Raw genomic sequence first — 17,994 nt, forward strand, 5'->3', positions numbered from 1 at the left:
CATACCTCACAGACCTTGAGAAAACAATCCAGAAATTTATTTGGAACAAGAAGAGACCTAGAATAGCAAAAGCAATAAATACTAGGCAATAAAGACAAGGTAGGGGGTGTCACAATCCCCAACTTGAAACTGTATTACAAAGCCACTGTGATAAAAACAGCATGGTACTGGCAAAGAAACAGAACTGAGGACCAGTGGAACAGATTAGAAGATGCAGAAACAATGCCAGACACACTCAGCCACCTCATCTTTGGCAAAGGAGCCAAACACCCTCACTGGAGGAAAGATAGCCTCTTTAATAAATGGTGCTGGAAAATTAGGTTTCAACTTGCCAAAGATTAAAGCTAGACCTATGTCTCTCATCGGGCACTAAACTAAAATCGAAAAGGATTAAAGATCTAAATATTAAAAGAGAAATGCCGAACAGTCTGGAACAGAGGTTAGGTAAAACTATTGAAGACAACTGGTGTAGGAAAAGATTTTATGAACAAAACCTCAGTTGCCCGTGAACTAGCATAAGCAATCAACAAATGGGATCTCGTCTTATTAAAAAGCTTCTGCACAGCAAGAGAAACCACCAGCAGTGTGAAAAGACAACCCATCATGTGGGAAAAAATTTTCACCTGGTGATCCTCAGACAGAGGCCTACTGTCTCAAATGTATAAAGAACTTAAAAAAATCAGACCTCCCAAATTTAAAGACCCAGTCCAAAAATAGTCATCTGAAATGAACAGATACTTCTCAGACAAAGAAGTAGAAATAGCAAATAAACACATGAAACAATGTTCAACATTGCTGGTCATATGAGAGATGCAAATGAAAACAACGCTGAGATTCTACCTCACCCCAGAAAGAATGGCTGCTATCATGAAATCAACCAATAACAAATGCTGGCAGGGCTGTGGGGATAGAGGAACCCTGCTCCACTGCTGGAGGGAGTGTAGACTGGTGCAACCACTGTGGAAATCAGTATGGAGATACCTCAAAGAACTCAGACTGGAAGTCCCATTTGACCCAGCTGTTCCCCTGCTGGGGATCTTCCCAAAAGAATTAAAAGAATCGTATCACAGTGGTATATGTGCACCCATGTTTATAGCAGCACAATTTGTAATAGCTAAAACTTGGAAACAGCCCAAATGCCCATCAATTGGAGACTGGATAAAGAAAATGTGGGGCTTTTTAAAAATAAAATGGAGTACTACTCAATCACAAAAAAATGAGAAATTAGAGACATTTATAGCTAAATGGATGCACATTGAGGCAATACTCTTAAGTAAATAAATAGGACACACATGTGTAAATACTGAATAGTTTCTCTAGTGTGAGAAACTGAAAGTGTAAATAAGGACTGAAAGGTATAATAGATAATGTGAAATAGGAAGAAAAGGGGCAAAGGGGAAGGGGAAGTGGGAAGAGTAGGGGAAAGGAAAGAAGGGAATGGAATTAATATGAGAAAATGAAAAAATGGAAACAAAGTCTTTGTAAATAGGGAGAGATGGAGGGGTTGAAGGGAGGACAGGGGAATGAGAAAACATAAGAACCAAGAGAGATTATGTAAAGGTGCAAATTTCCAATGATGAATGTCATTATATTGTACACCTAAAATGTACCAATATATTTAACTTTAAAAAAAGAAATCTTGATAAACTTCATGGCCCAGAGTCTTTAAGATTTCCAGAAGAATTATTAAGTGTTATCTCATTTGTTATTTAAGGGATTTTGGAAGAAAGAAATATATTGTAGTAAGATCATGGCTTTGGAGGTATGCAGACTTGGGTTATATGTTAAATCCTGGCTCTGCCACTTACTGGCTATGTGACCTTGGGAAAGTTGCTTAATCTTCATTTCTCATCTCATGAGGCTTAAATTAATTGATGTACTTAAAGGGCCCAATCCCTACCATGTACTGAGGGCCAAATAAATGGTAACTACTACTGTTGATATTATTTTTACTATTAGTTATTGTTGATATTGGTAGTAATGATGTGCCTTAGTCCATCCAAGCTTCTGTTACTGAATATTATAGATTGGCTGGCTTCTCAACAATAGAAATTCATTTCCTACAGTTCTGGAGGCTGTAAAGCCAAGATCACTGACGGAAGATTTGACGTCTGGTGAGAGTTCATTTCATGACTCATTGCCACCTTCTCACTGTATCTTTGCATGGCAGAGGGATGAGGAAGCTCACTGAGGACTCTTTTATAAGAGTACTACTCCCACCCACTCATTAAGTCAGGTGATGATCTAATCACTTGCCAAGGACCCCACCCCTAATACCATCATATTGGGGGGTGGAATTTCAACTTGGTGGAGGATGTGAACATTGAGACTCTAGCATAGTGGTAGATACTAACCATATGCAATTATTTTTCTAGGCATTCAGGTTAAAAAATGAAATAACATAAAACTTTTGTCCTTCAAAGAGTTGCACCACTGTCAAGATGGGTGTCAGGTAAAGATTATGGGCCACAACCACCCAGGAGTTCAGGGATGAGGGAGATGGCCATCAACTTGGGAGGCTGAAGAAGAGTCCATTGCTTTAAAATTATATAGTGAGTGAGATGAATTATATCCCTCATTTTGGGTCAGAAAACATGTGTGAATGCAAATCTAAATTTACATGATATAAATTAGAACTAAAAGATACCAAAGTAGTGAGCCAGCCAACTTCTCCATTTTCTACGCAGAAATTACAGCCCCTTGAGCAAAAAAGCTTGGCTAGGTCACAAAACTGGATACTGGAAAATAAGGGCAAAAAAAATCACCGTGAAGCATACTAATTCCAAGGCTTTGCAATTGTGAAGCTTCTTAAGTTTGAGGCTTCTCTATTTTCACCCTGAAAGGAATAGCTAATCCATGGCATATGAAACTTTCTGTTGCATAATCTCTACCTCCACTCCTGTCAGTTTGAGGATTGTATCATTTCCTGGGATCTCTGTTTTTGTCATTAGTTAATTCCCTAAATTGACCCAAACTCAACATCTTTATTGTAGTCATTAACTTTAAAAGATTCAATTGGCAGTTTGTTAAAAGACACATCATTTTTCTCATGATAGTATCAAGCTCCAAATTGTTCCTCTTAGGCAGGGTGAGAAACAGGAAGAATTATTCTCTTCTTTTGATGATGATATGGCTTCCTTTGGTGAGGATCTGATATGGGTAGAGAGGAGTCTGATCCTCTTGGATCCTGCATAGAGAGGGCCACAGACTTGAAACAGAATTCCTAGTACCAGATTAGCATCTCTGCCCAGGGGATAATCGTGCTCTGATTTAACTTGTAACTTTTTTCTGAAGCTGAAAACCCTGGTAGTTCTAAACTTTGAAATGCTTATTCAACTTATCTCCACAGTTTAGTTTTAGAAGAATAAAGATGCTCCTACTTTTCTAGCCTCTCAGTCAGTAATACAACCAGAAACTCAAAGCTTAGAGAGCTGTACAGGGCACCTTATTCCTTCAATTTAATCCTAGTTCACATTTATGGGGCTCTGTTCTAGAAAGCTGAACCACTTAGCCACGGATTTAAATTCATTTTCTGAATCTTCTGAGATTCTCTTTCCTTACTGACAAATCTCAGAAAACTGTACATTTCCCCAATCTTTGATAGCCTCTTGGCTCCTTATTCTCCTGTCACCAGCTGGATTATAGTCCACTAATTGTGGTGAATTCCAAAGAGACAGAAGGCTATGTTCAATCCATTTGTGATTTTAATGACAAAGAATCACCCCATAAGCCTTGTTAAAACCTCATTTAATCTAGAAAAAATAGAAGCTCAGAGACACTTAAGCAGGAACATGGTAACATCAACATTCATCAGAGCAAGAAGAATGGGGTGGAAGGAAGCCTAAAAAGGCGGTGTTGGGAGGAACCCAAACATTCCAGAATGAACCAGCACTTTACACTTAACTACTTAGTACAGAAGCTACCTTGTTATTTAACCCTCGTGTTAGCAGAAATAGAAAATCTTGCACACTTGTTCTCAAGTTTTAGGATACAAGTAGTTAGAAAAACCTTAACTCAGGATGTATAATCAAAACACTATAACATGAGTAAATGAAAAGCTCCTGTGGGGATGTTACAGATCATTTACTAACAAGCCCCTCATTTTACAGATGTGCAACCTGAAGGCTATAGTAGAGAAGGAAGTAGGGCTATTTTCCATGAGCCTTTTTAAATAGCCTTAATATTATCTGAAATATAATTAACCAATATTTACTATTCTAGCCTTGGCTCTTTCCCTTATTAGCTGCATAATCCTAGAAAACTTGTTCAACCTCTCCATGCTTTGTTCATTTATCTGCAAAGCAGGGATGCTAATTTTGCCTCCTCTATGATGCTGTTGTGGAGGTTAAATGAGATATGCACATGGAGAGCTAATCATATAGAAAGCACCAAAAAAATGGGAAGCATCACTGTTATGATCTATGGCATAATTTTTAGTATGAACCTGGGGACATAAGTCAATCCAGTGACTCCTCCAATCCTGTTTCTCACTGTCTCCCTTTTTTCTTTCACAAATGCCTCTTTTACAGATACAAAGTACAATCAGAAGACCCAGAAGTCAGTCTCAGCTTTGACATGTCTCATGTCCGGGATGCTGAGCACATTAGCTTACCAATGTAGTCCTCAGTCTCCTCATCCAGAAGACAGGAAACAAGAGCAAGAGTCCTCTTTAATCCTTACCATCTCTACTATTAAAAGGATTCTAGAATCCAGGCCATGGTCTAGCTTCCCAGGTCATCTTCCTGGAGGATTTCCGGTCAGTGTGATAGTGATAGTCAGGCCAACCATGATGGTCTCTCGGTGATTAGGAAAAGGTGAAGCTCTGAACTCATCCCTCCACACCACAGTTCCTTTTAGAATTACTGTGAAAACTCCCAATCACTCCTCATGATTTGATAAAGACTGATCCTGCAGCAGAACCCTATCTGTCTCTACTCTTTCCTTGCCACCCCACCAAGGACCTTCAAAATACCTTGTTACCCTCCTCACCCACTGACCTGCTTTCGAAGCACCCTAGTTATGAGCGTGTGGGAAGAGAGATTGCTGAAGAGGCCCACAGTGATCCCACCAGGATGTTTTCACTTTCAAAATCCCTTGTTTTCCCTAAATGAATGTCACTCACAGAGACAGAAGAACTCTGGGCGTGGAGGTCAGAGCAGTGGTCCTGTGAGATAGTGTCTGATGCCCTAAGAAGATTTCTCATTTTTAAGTGTGTGAAGAGGGCTTCTGGCTTGCCAGTGTTTGTTCTAAGAGCCTCACCTGGATTAGCTCATTGCAAGCTCACCACAATCCTAAGACATACGTGCTTTATTATGATATTTTACAAATGAGGAAACAGGCACAGCCCTACCAAGATCAAGTTTGTAATTTTCCTGGCCATTCTAACTAAGATTTAACCTTTTAGCCACATTCATTGTATATGAGCTTTTTGAGTTTTTACTTATTTTGTATTGTTTTGAGTCACGATCTCCCTATATAGCTCAGGCTGGACTCGAATTTGGTATGTATCCCAGGGTTGAGTGTGACTTAAACATAACTTTTGCTTATTTTTAAGCTGAATTTCTTTATGTCATTGCAGATATTAATAGAGCCTTCTTCACTTCTATTAAGCAAGTGCATAAAATCATTAAGTCCTATTGAAAACTCTCAACAAGAATATGGATTTTTCCTACAGTTCTTCCCTGACATGGTTATTGCTGACAATTTGGACTTACACATGTTAAAATAAATTGACCTGGCATGTGCTGCTGAATACAATTGAAGTAATTGTTCATTGCCAGATTTTACAACCTTAGATGAAATTTTACAGTTGGTAAGGAGAAACAGGGAAATAAATGCTATTCTTGCCAGCAACATGAGACTATGGGGATGCACATACTCTATTTCCCCTGAATATCTCATTTTAGATAAACTATATTTTAAATTTCAGTGCTTTGGTTCTGCAGATACATACAAGATTTACTATAAGGAATTGGCTCATGTGATTATGGAGGCTGGGAAGTCCCATGATCCGCCATCTGTGAACCTGGGAACCCACAAAGCTGGTGGTATGAGATCTAGTCCAAGTCAGCAGGCCAAGAACCAGGAGTACCAGTGGTGTAAGTTCAAGTCCAAAGGCAGAAGACCAGTGTCCCAGCTCAACATTCAAGCAGAGGGAATAGATTTCCCCTCCCTCCGCCTTTGTGTTCTACTCTGGACCCCCAGGGATTGGATGAGGCCAATCTCCCTTGCGGAAGGCAAATTGCTATACTCAGTTTACTGACTGAGTAAATGTTAATCTCATCAGAAACTCTCTCTCTGAGCCACTCGACCCAGTGTTTAAGTACTTATCTGGGCATCTCATCATCTAGTTAACCTGCCACGCAAAATTAGGCAACACGGTTTCCCTGAGTTAAATGACACTGTTTCAAAGTCAAATCATCCAACAATAGACAGTGGTTTAAAAAAAAAATTGAAAATGTTTTCTCTCAAATCATTCTGGAAAAATGGACCATCTTGTAGATCTTAGAAAGTTCCACATATTAACATCTTTTCTACTTACCTGAATAACTCTTTCAGGACAGGCATCATGGGTTCTAACTTTGTGCTGTCCTCAAAAGTCAGACTGGAGGTACAGTGCAATCAATTTGGGGGGGAAAATTAAGTCACTGAAGACTTGAAAAGAATTAGGAGGTGAGTTCATTTATACTAAAATGTAACTCCCAGGGAAAAGTATTTACCAAGTAAAGGACCCATTATGGGCAAGTCCAGCATTCAGTGGCTAAATCCTCAATTGGAATGAATGTTACTCTTTCCAGGGGTCTTCACAAAGTTTTTTGCTCAGACCAAATTAACAGCAACTGTGGCCAACATCTTAATTTTTCCCTGGCTAAATTACTATGGATATGAATTTCAACAACTTAATCCACGCAGCTTAAACTAATTCTTCATTAAAGCATAACTTGCTCCCACAGGGAAACTTCCAAATCCAGCAGATAGAAGTGTGAACACCTCCAGTTTGTTTTAATTATTTTCCTTAAATGAGAAGCTGAGCACATTTTGCCAAGGATTAAATCACCTCAGGTCTCACAAATTCAGTTTTCTCAAACTAAATCAATGTTCTCACATGGTAATTCTTTTGCAATTGGAAGAAAATCACTTCATGCAACTGTAGAAAAAAATATTTGAATGATCTATGTACCAAAGAGGCAAAGGGCTTAGACAAGTCTCTGCATACTAAGGTTTCTGCTAAATTCAATATCAATATCATACAGGGCTACAGATTACACTTCTCTTTCGATATCTAATGGGCTTTCCAATGAGAATGAGCATTTTTTTCAAAGTTAAAATAACATGAGTTGTGGTGGGCCATACCTTTAAACCCAACATTCAGGAGGTTGAGACAGGGTGGTCACAAGTTTGAGACCAGCCTGGGCTACACAGCAAGTTCGAGGATAGCTTAGACTATATAGTAAGACTGTGTCTCAAAACAAAAAACAAAAAAAAACAAACTACAAACTTTCAGAAAATATCTGCAAAAGCTTTATCTGATAAAGGACTGTGATCTAAAATATATAAAAAGCTTTTAACATTCAGTAAGAAAAAACACAATTTAAAATACACCAAAGACCTGAAAAGACATGTTACTGAAGAAGATACCAATGGCAACTAGGCATATGGAAAGATGCTTAGCATCATATGGTAATCACAGAAAAGCAAATTAAAGCAATGAGGAAATATCACTATACATTTATTAGTGATGGTGATGGTGATGGTGAGAATACCAAATGGTACAGCCACTTTAGAGGAATTTTTGGCAGTTTCTCACAAAGCCAGCCATATTCTTACCATGCAGCTTAGCCCTTACACACCTTGGTATTTATGCAAAGGAATTGAAAATATATGTTCACACCAAAACTTACACACAGCTTCATTCATATTTAGCAAAATTTGGAAGCCACAAAGGTATCTTTCAGTGTGTAAATCGAAAAACTGTAGTACATCTCGACAGTGTCATTTTACTGAGCACTGAAAGGCAAGTATGAAGCTATGAAGGATGGGCAGGAACTCCACATGCATATCACTAAGCAAAAACAGCTGATCTGAAAAGGCTGCATACTCTGTGAATCCAAATATGACATTCGGGAAAAGGTAAAAATGGAAATAATAAAGAGATCAGTGGTATCGAGAAGTTGGGAGAAAGGATGGATGAACAGGTTGAGCATATAGGATTTTCAGGGTGGTGAAAATGTGCTCTATGAAACTGTAGCAGTGAATGTACACCTGATATACTTGTCCAAACCCTCAGACTATACAACACCAAAATGAATCCAGGCAATTAGGGTCTATCAGTGCAGGTTCATCAATTGTAACAAATTTACTACCCCGGTGGGGGTGTTGATAATCAGGAAGCCTGTGTGTGGGTAAATACAAATAAATCTCAAACTTCCACTCAATTTTGCCATGAACCTAACACTTTTTTTTGTAAAAAAGCCATTAAAAAATTAAGACACTTGCTAAGTAATGTATTCAAGTTCCTCTATGTTTATTTAATATATCTATGTATTTATTTTTTTCCAGAGATTGAGTCTATGTTGCCCAGACTGGCCTCTAATTCCTATCCTCCAATGATTCTCCTGCCTTGGGCCTCTTGAGTAGCTAAGTCTACAGTAAGTGGCACCACACTTGATTGCCATGTATGTTTATCTTGAATGATGCATACTCTATGCTAAAAGTTACAAAATAATAGAAGGAATTCCACCCCATTTGTAAAAACACAACAGCCCTAAATTAAACAAATTGATACAATATCATAAAGATCCATATACTTAAGATAGAGTTATACCTGGATAAAATCATCACGGACTGAAAATACCATAAATCAAAAATGCCTTTAGCACACTTAATGTATAGAGCATCATAGCTTGGCAGGGTGGGGCACTATATTCATTGTTTACTTGCTAGCTATGCGGCTGTAAGCTGCAGCTTCTACCCATGGCTCAGCATCTCAAGAAAGAATTGTACTGCTGATTGCTAGTCCAGGAAAATATCAAAGTTCAAATTTTGAAGTATTGTTTCTACTGAGTACATATCATGTTTGCACCATCAGGTTATCAAAAAATTGTAAATTCTACCACCCTAAGCCAGGGCTGTCTGTACGTGCAAATTAATTCAAACAGTTTTAGAATGATAAACCCCACACATACATCATTCTTTATGCCCAAAATAGAAGCTGAACTGGGAAGAGCACACACTGCAGCAGACTTTTATTTTATCTTCATTGTTAGTGGTTTCTATAAAAAAAAACAAAACAAGTTCATGTACTACTAATATAATTAGAACTTTAAAAACCATTGTCCTTTACAGTTCAACTGGGTTTGGCAGGAATAGCTTAAAATGTATAGTGCTGAATGTAGTCTTAGTGTGCAGAATGAGGCCACATCAGATCTGAACTATAATTTTAAATAAGCATCAGAAAGATGGAGAAACTGGGTTGGGAGGAAAGGACTCTTATTAAAATACTAAAAAATTTAATAACCACAATGAGCACATTGACCTCTAATAAAGCATATGTCTCATCACTGGGTTATTCGCACTATCACATGTGTGATCAAGTGTGAAAATTTGCTTTTAATTTACTTTAGAAGGCCTTCTCCATATCCTTCTCCACAAACTACATAGTGCATTATTAAAGCCATAAAATAAATCAGATTCTTCATAACACAGCACTTTAGACACCCCTAAAGAGCCAATTCCCAAGTGCTTGAGAATGACGGTAAGAGAAATCGAGTTCTCATTACTCTGAGATGCAACATATGCACTCATTCAAAAAAAAAAAAGCAATTCTTTTCTTCAAAGCTCAAAAACAAGGTATGGACTCTATTTCCCATTAAATTTCTGAAATGTCACAGCAGCCATGTTGGAATGCAGACTGTCTGTCATAGTTTCTCACACTGTGAAATGTTCCCACATGATTTGATGGGCACCTGCTTTGAGATTTCAGCTAATGCTATTAGAATTCTTGCAAGCAGATGATACTAGACTGGGGGGCAACTTCTTAGAACCATTCTGTTCAACTATTATTCTGTCACTGATCTGGAATAAATGGTATGGGTAGAATTAGAATGAGATTAGATTCCAGCATGGGCCCACCAGTTCAGATTCTTATACAACAGCATGCACGATGCCAATTACACAAAATCACTCTGCATCAGTTCAGGATAGGAACCCAGAAAATGGTGTCTTTCTGTAGGACATGAGCTTTAAAGAATTCAATCAAACAACACCCTACTCACGTGTTAGCCTTTCAGGCTTTAGAAAAATACATGTTTGATGTACCCGGACACAATTAAATTCAAGGAATTCGATGTTATCTATCCAAAGTAGTTGTTTTCAACCAGTTGTTTCCTCTCTCCCTCTTTGGGGGACATTTGATAATGTCTAGAAATAGTTTTAGTTTTTCACATGGAAGGGAAATTGCTAGTGGCATCTTGTGGATAGAAACCAGGGAAGTTACTAAGCATCTTATGAGGTGCAAGACAGTCCTCACAACAAAGAATCATTTGAACCAAATTGTAAATAGTACCAAGGTTCTTTCAGAAGCATAGTTCCAAGTTAATTATGTTTATTATTTTTCCTTCTACTGCGCAAACTTCTGCAAAGAGTGGTCCATACTCTCTATCTATGCCTTTTTGACTCTATTAATATCACATTCTATCCAAATATAGTGAATGCACCACTCATTTCAACAAAACAACTATCCTGAAGGTCCCTGTGAGGCCCTGTCCACTGATCCAATGATTCTCTCACCTTCTTTGACTTCTTCCTTGAACAGTTCTCTCTTCTTCCTTCCAGAACTCTACATTTACCTGGTTTTCTTCTACCTTTTGTCCCGTCTCATTTGCTTATATATATCCTTCTTTAGACAACCACTGCATGACAGAATTCCTTCACTTACGTTTATCCCCTCTTTCTCTGTATGTTTCTTAAGGTTCTATTGCTGCTGTGACAAACAACTGCAAACCCAGTAGCTGAGAATTACAGGAATTTATTATCTTACAGTTCTGGAAATCAAAATTTCAAACTGGGCCTCACTGGACTAAAACTCAGGATTTCAGTGGGTTGTGTTACCTGTGGAAGACTCTAAAGGAAAATCTGTTTTCTTGCCTTTTTAAGCTTCTAGAGTTGGCTCTATTCTTTGCCTAGAACCCTCTTTGCATTTAACAGCTTGCAATGTGGTCAAGTCTTTCCCTGATGCTGACTCCTATGCCTCCCTCTCCACATTTAAGAACCCTTGTAAATATGTTGTGTTCATCAGACAACCCAGGACAATCTGTTAAAAGAAAAACTTTGGACAAATTAACAGTTTAATTGAGCAAAGAACAGTTTACAAATCAGGCAGCCCCTAAAATTAGGACGGTTCTCTAAGAATCTATGGCTCTCACATCACATGGTTGTATGACATTTACAAAAAGGACAAAGAAGAGATGTACAGAAAACAGAAATGAGGCACAGAGTTGTCTCAATTGCTTAAAACTTGGCATTTGCTGTATTTCAAACTAGACTGATGATCAGCCACTGTGATCAGGTGAGACTTGGCTATGTTACAAAGGAAAATTCAAAATTATGTTTTTTGTACTGAGTTAGGTTGTAGCTTTTTTTTTTTGGCACTGGAAATCCCTGGCCAGTTATAGCCTTATATGTAAGAACACAAGCATAAGAGTTCAGAAGCTTTTTAGTCCAAATTTAGTTGAATTTAATACTTCTTAATGTGTATTAGTAGAATAGCAACATTAATTCCAGCTATTTCCTTAATCCCCTTTCCTGTGTAAAATAACATTCTCAGGTTATGAAAATTAGAACGTGGACATCTTTAGGAGACCATTATTCTGTCTACCAGAGTACTTTACCTTCAATTAGCACCTATATGTGTACAGGTGATTCCTGTGAGAGTATGACTTATAATAAGAGTCCCTATCTACGTACAGCTGCATGTAATCTCTATTCAGACTTGGCCCAGTTTCCCAACACAGAGCTCCTAAAATTCTTGGGATTTCAGGTGTTTTGTCTTTTTTATGCTAATGACATGGCTCCTGGATTGTCTCCAGGATGAGGGAAGTTGCCAGAGAAATCAACCATATGATTAAAGGGCTGATGCTTTCAGTCCTGCCCTTCCACTTTTTGACAGCAAAGAGGGTCTGAAAGTTGAGTGAACTAACAAGGACCAGCGATGTAATCAATCCTGCCTGCTTTATGAAGCTTCCATAAAATTCCAGAAGGACTGAGGTCAGACAGTTTCCTGATATGTGAACACACAGAGTTATCCAAAGCATGGTGCACCTAGAGAGAGCATGCATGCTCCCCTCCCCTTCCCACATTACGTGTCCTATGCACCCATTTTGTCTAGCTGTTCATCTATATCCTTTTTAACATCCTTTATATGTAAACCCAGTAAAAAAAAAGGTTTTCCCCTGAGTTGTGCCAGCCACTCTAGCAAATGAAATCTGAGGAGGGGCTCATGAAAACTTCAATTTATAGCTGGTAATCAGAAGCCCACAACCAGGGGCTCATAACTCATATTGGCAGTGAGGGACAGTCTTACCAGACTAAGCCTTATCAGACTGTGAGACCTGACACCATCGCTTGGTAATTGCTCTCTGAATTGAACTGAAATAGAGAACACCCAGCAGGTTTCCCCTACAGATTATTTGATTTGTGGGGGGAAATTCCCCACACATCTGGACATAGATGTGTTCTGAACTGTGCAGTGTACTGTTATGGAGCAGGTAAAATACTTATTTTCATATCCTCAATAATTGCCAATACTGTATTTGGTATCTATCATCTAGACTTCTCTTCTAAACTTTAAACCCATACACCCAAAGGTACAAGATAAATTGTCCCCAAGTCCAACTGTAACCTTCCTCCCTAAATAAAGAAGATCCACTGCCAGTGTTCCTGAGTCAGGGAATGGCATCACAGCCACCTGGTAATGCAAGCAGAGCTGGAGCTGATCATCTTTAACTCTTGTTTCTTTACCTCCATTTCCAATTCTTCCACTTTCTAGCTATCGTTTTCTAATGTACAACCAAGTCCTATTACTTCCACCTCACGTATTTACCTATAATCATCTCCATCGCTATGACTCTAATTCAAGAGACACGAAATGAATCAGAATCGCTGCAAGGGCCTCCTCACCAGGCTGTCCATGCAAATTGTGAGATCTCCGTTTGCTGTATGGCAGAATGAGCTTTTTGGAATTCAAATTACATCAAGTCCTCCTCCTGCTTAAATTCTTCAGTGGCTTTCTGTATTTCTGGGGATAAAAACATTTAAATACGGATGACAAAATGGTAAAACTCTGGGCTCTGTGTATTTCTCCAGCCTCCCAAGCCACTACATCACATTCCTCTTTCTCTCATTCCATGGCCTTGGCACACCCTGTGCTTGGCCTAGAATGTTTCTTTACTCTTTTACTATATTTAATTTCTGTTCATCCTCAGCTTGCAATTTAACCATCATCTCTTCAGAGAAGCAATCTCCAATGCTCAAGCCTTCACGTGTCATGTGCCTGTCTTTGGTAGCACTTAGCACAGTTGTAATTTTAAATTTCTTTGTGAGATTATTGGATTAATGGTACTCTCCTCCCTTTGAGCATGTATTCTACAAGAGCAGGGACAGTGTCTGCTCTCACCACTGAATTACCAAGGCCCAGCCCAGGTCCCCCCCACAAGGTGGATACACAATAACTAACTGTAAAGTAGCTGAACAGGAGCATCAAAGAGTAAGACGTCTATGGCTGTACTTAGTCATAGAAATGTTCAGCTGGTGCTCTTGTCACTTGTTCACTCAACAAATTTTTCCTGATTGTGTCTTTGTTTCCAATAACAATAAGTTTTTATTTTATTTTGCTTCATTTTTTATTTTACTTGCTGGTTAGAATCTCTGGGTGTTTTAACATAGTCTAAAAATTGTTTTATAAGGTCAAGAGAGAAGGGGAAATGCTCTTCTGGCATTTCTTGATTTCATTTTCTTCCCCTGAGAATTGGTCTACTTCAGAGGAACGGAGCTCCACTCTGTCCTCTGCATCATTGGCAACAATTCTCAAAGCTACCAACGGCAGCTGTGGACACTTATTGAAAATGTTAGCAGATTTCAAAATGGCATTGACTTTTGTGATGTTTTCCTAATGCTTAAGGAGTTTGGTCATGTGTCAGAGTTGCTCAAGTTAAATGATCTATTAGGTGATATGGTCTCCAGAAAGGTCATCTGTTACATTGGAGGCCAGAAGTGTCACCCGTGCTTAATGTGATATGAAGCCACCCTCTCAAACTAACTAGAGGGAAAATGGCACATGTCACTGCTTACTGATCAAAAGTTGAGGATCTCTTTTCACACCCAGAATGGTGCAAATGAAAACTCCCCACATTAACCTATGCATGAATGCACAACCGTAAAAATACCTGTGTCTTATTGCAATTGAATTTTCATAGTTTTATTATGGGCTTTAAATAACCTTATAATATTATCAGTATTGTTATGACTAAGGTAAAGGAAAATGGTATTTAGTTAGTTATCTATCTTTTTCACTTATGGCTTCATAATGAAAACTTTTAGAAGGAGTAAGTGAAATTGTTAAACTGAATTTGCCACATAAGAAACGTAAAGATACGTGAAAAAAACCCCTACAAATTCATATGCAGGTTTGACAGCATGGTAATTGGGGAGATCAGGGAAATTCCTGAGTTGGCTGAAGACAATGTCATGCAAAGCAATTGGAAAACAAAAGTAGAGCATTAATTAAATTGTTTAGTGAAATGTCCCTGGAGAAGGAGAGCATAGAACTGCACAAGAGAGCTCCAAATAGCTGCCTTTAGGCTAACTAGCAATAAAATTATAGGGAAAGTAATTCAATTCATATATTTATGCTACAATGTGTATGTATGATATTTATTGATATGGAAAAAAGATATCAACTGGGTTCACTGTAAGCCTTTGTCTGAGATACTTAAAAAAGAAAATAGGTACTTCAGATAGATATCCTATCACTTATTTGCATAACCTTTTGTTTCCTTTTTTTTGCCTTTGTTATAGAACAAAGATTCTAACTATAACTTAGAAGGCTGTTAAGGGGATTTTGGGATGTAAGTTGCATCCTTTAGAAAACTCTGGGGTTTATTTAAAAATTTTTAAACTGTCTAGGACCTCCTAGAGTCTCAAAGCCTCTTTTCATTGAGAAAAGCATTTGGAAACACAAAGCAGTTGAGTTATTTCTCTAATGCACACAAATGCTTACAATTCGCTACCTTTTTAATATATCGTGATGCCTCCCACACATTACCTATTTGTAGACATAGTCTTTATAGTTCTTTGTTCAAGTGGAATGAATGCCTCCTTACATCTAAAAGATGCATTAAAAGGTCCAAAGAGCACAAGCCATTAAAAAGAACTGATGAATTGACATCATAATTTACAAGTTACCCACAAGAAAGGATGTCATAAACAAAATGAAAGACAAGCTACAGACGAGGAGGCGATATACCAGGCATAACTTAGAAGCATTAGTCTCTAGAATATATAAAAAACTATAATTAAAAGGGAAAAGATAAAGTCAAAAAAAAATAAATGAACAAAAATATAAAGCAGGAATTCATATGCCAAGAAACCTAAATGGACAATACATTAATGAAAAGATACTTACACTGGTAGAAAGATATAAATTACAGTAATAATGAGACAGCATCAAATTAACAAAATAAAGTTATAACTTGATAATACCAAGTACTAGGAATGATATAGAGTTATGATAACTACCATATACCATTGACAAGAGTTTAAATTTATACAGTGATTCTGGACAACCACTGAGGATATCTAGTAAAGCTGAAAATGCTAATACCCTAAACTCCAGCAACTTTCTCTCGTAAATCAGTAGTTTGCAGGGGCCAGAATGGTGGTTCACTTGTTAGTGGACCTTTGACAATACCTGCGACTATTTGGAAGTGGTAGAAACTGGGAGGTGGGACCTAGTGGGAGGTCCTTTGCTCATTAGAAATATGCCCTCAACACAATGTGGGACCTTGATCACTTCCTCTTCTCTCAGCTTCCTGGCTTGTGAAGCAATTCTGTTCTGCCATGTTCTCCCACCATGATAGGATACATCATCAGCATTGCGAAACAATGCCTCCCTCCTACTCCCCATCTCAAACTGGAGCCTAGAGGACCACCAACTAAAATGAATCTTTTTGCTTTATAAGTTAACTATCTCAAGCATCTCATTGCAGTGAGAGAAACGGGACCAGTACACTGTCCTAGACATGTACTCCAGAAACACTGGCATACCCAAGGAAAAAGGTTAAAAGTTTGTCTCTTGAAGGATGTAGCAAAAATTGTGAAATGCATGAATTTCTATCTAGAGAAGTCCAGATGGAAAAATATTGGCCAAAGCATACAGAAGTTCAGTTATGCACAATAAATAAGTTCTGGAGATTTAATGAACTATTTGGTAACATCAGTTGATAATACTATGTCTAATACTTGAAATATGCTAAAAGAGTAGATATTGCCAGGGATTTATCTCAGTGGCACTGTGCCTGCCTCACAAGCTCAAGGTCCTGAGTTCGATCTCTGGTACCAGAAAAAAAATAATAAAAAAGTAGATATTAAATATTGTCACCATAAAAATGTGAAATAATGGAAGTGATGGGTGTGTTAATTAGCATAATTGTAACACTTGTTTCAAATATATTTTACACTTAGACTATCAAAGACACCAAAATAAATAAAAGCAAACATGAAAACTGTATTCAAGAACATGCACTTAATGCTCTACAGCAGTAAAACTAAACAAATTAAAACTGTTTGTGGAAGCATGTATTCATTTCAAAAATATAAAGTAGAAAAAAGTTCAAAAGGTTATCTATGGTGTTACATCATTTATGGAGAATTTTGAAATCTACAAAACAATATGATAAAATGTCTATAAATATCTGTACATCTAAATCTGTGGTAGAAGTCTAACAATGTGGGTGATAAACACTGAGCCCACGTGGTAATTTCAACTGCAAGGGGTAGGGAGGAAAAGTAGAGAGAAGAAGGGCACAGGAAACTGCCATTTGAATCTGAGCTATTTAATGTCTTTGGTGAAAATACAGATTTGATGCAAATTTGATACAGTACAGTACTATCATCTTTTAAAGCCGGAGGCTATTTGGCATATTTTAATAGTCTCTATTCCTGTCTATTTTAAATGATCGATGATAAACTTACTATTTAATGTGTTTGAGGTATGGAAATTTTGCCATGTAAGATAAATTAAAATGAGGTTTCCAGGTGTCGAGGCAATAATAAGGAGAAAGTGAAATGATAAGAAAATGGGTTATGGGTGAATTATTTGAGATTCACCCACACAGAGATTGAGTCCTACAATGATAGATCACAACACAAATATAATCCTTTTTTATTTTATAATTTTTTTTATTTTATTATACATGCTTGCAGTACATGATGATTATATTCATTGTAGAGAGTTGGTACATCTTAATTCTTTTTTCATTCCTTCAGGGTTCCCCCTCCCTTCCTCTCTGCTCCTCTTCCTGTAGCTCTTCTGTTATTTAGTCTCAGTTGAGAACAGTGCTATGTGATTTCCTCCTTAGTTTTTCCCGTTTAACTCCAGTTCAGGATGGAGTTGTCAGGAGCTGCTACTGGAGGACCAACAAGGAGAGAGAGGCCTCTGTCTCTACTATGCTGATGATTGACAGTCTATCAGTGAGGTGAACTACGCTGATTCATCCCTTTCTAGATCAGGAGGTGCCACAACTATGAGATTTCTTTTTTATTATTATTAATTTTATTGGTACATTTTAGGCATACAATATAATGACATGCATAATTGGAAATTTGCACCTTTATGTAATCTCTCTTGGTTCTTATTTTCCCCCCTTCCCCTGCCCTCCCTTCTACCCCTCCACCCCTCTCTATTTACAAAGACTTTGTTTCCATTTTTTCATTTCCTCA

General features: G+C 37.9%; 1 long non-coding RNA gene across 1 annotated transcript in view; it reads right to left on the reverse strand.

Moving 5' to 3' along the window:
• The window catches only part of LOC110345001 (uncharacterized), a 535,785-nt gene that overhangs the window by 117,389 nt on the left and 400,402 nt on the right, over window positions 1-17,994 (reverse strand). The window contains exon 2 of the long non-coding RNA XR_015444653.1: window positions 13,100-13,294. This is a non-coding gene — a long non-coding RNA (uncharacterized LOC110345001). The remainder of the gene's footprint in view (window positions 1-13,099; window positions 13,295-17,994) is intronic.

Source organism: Heterocephalus glaber, unplaced genomic scaffold (genome assembly GCF_053883595.1).
Source record: "Heterocephalus glaber isolate CG9 unplaced genomic scaffold, H.glaber_assembly_v1.0 deba00001606, whole genome shotgun sequence".
In the NCBI taxonomy this organism is placed as follows: domain Eukaryota; kingdom Metazoa; phylum Chordata; class Mammalia; order Rodentia; family Bathyergidae; genus Heterocephalus; species Heterocephalus glaber.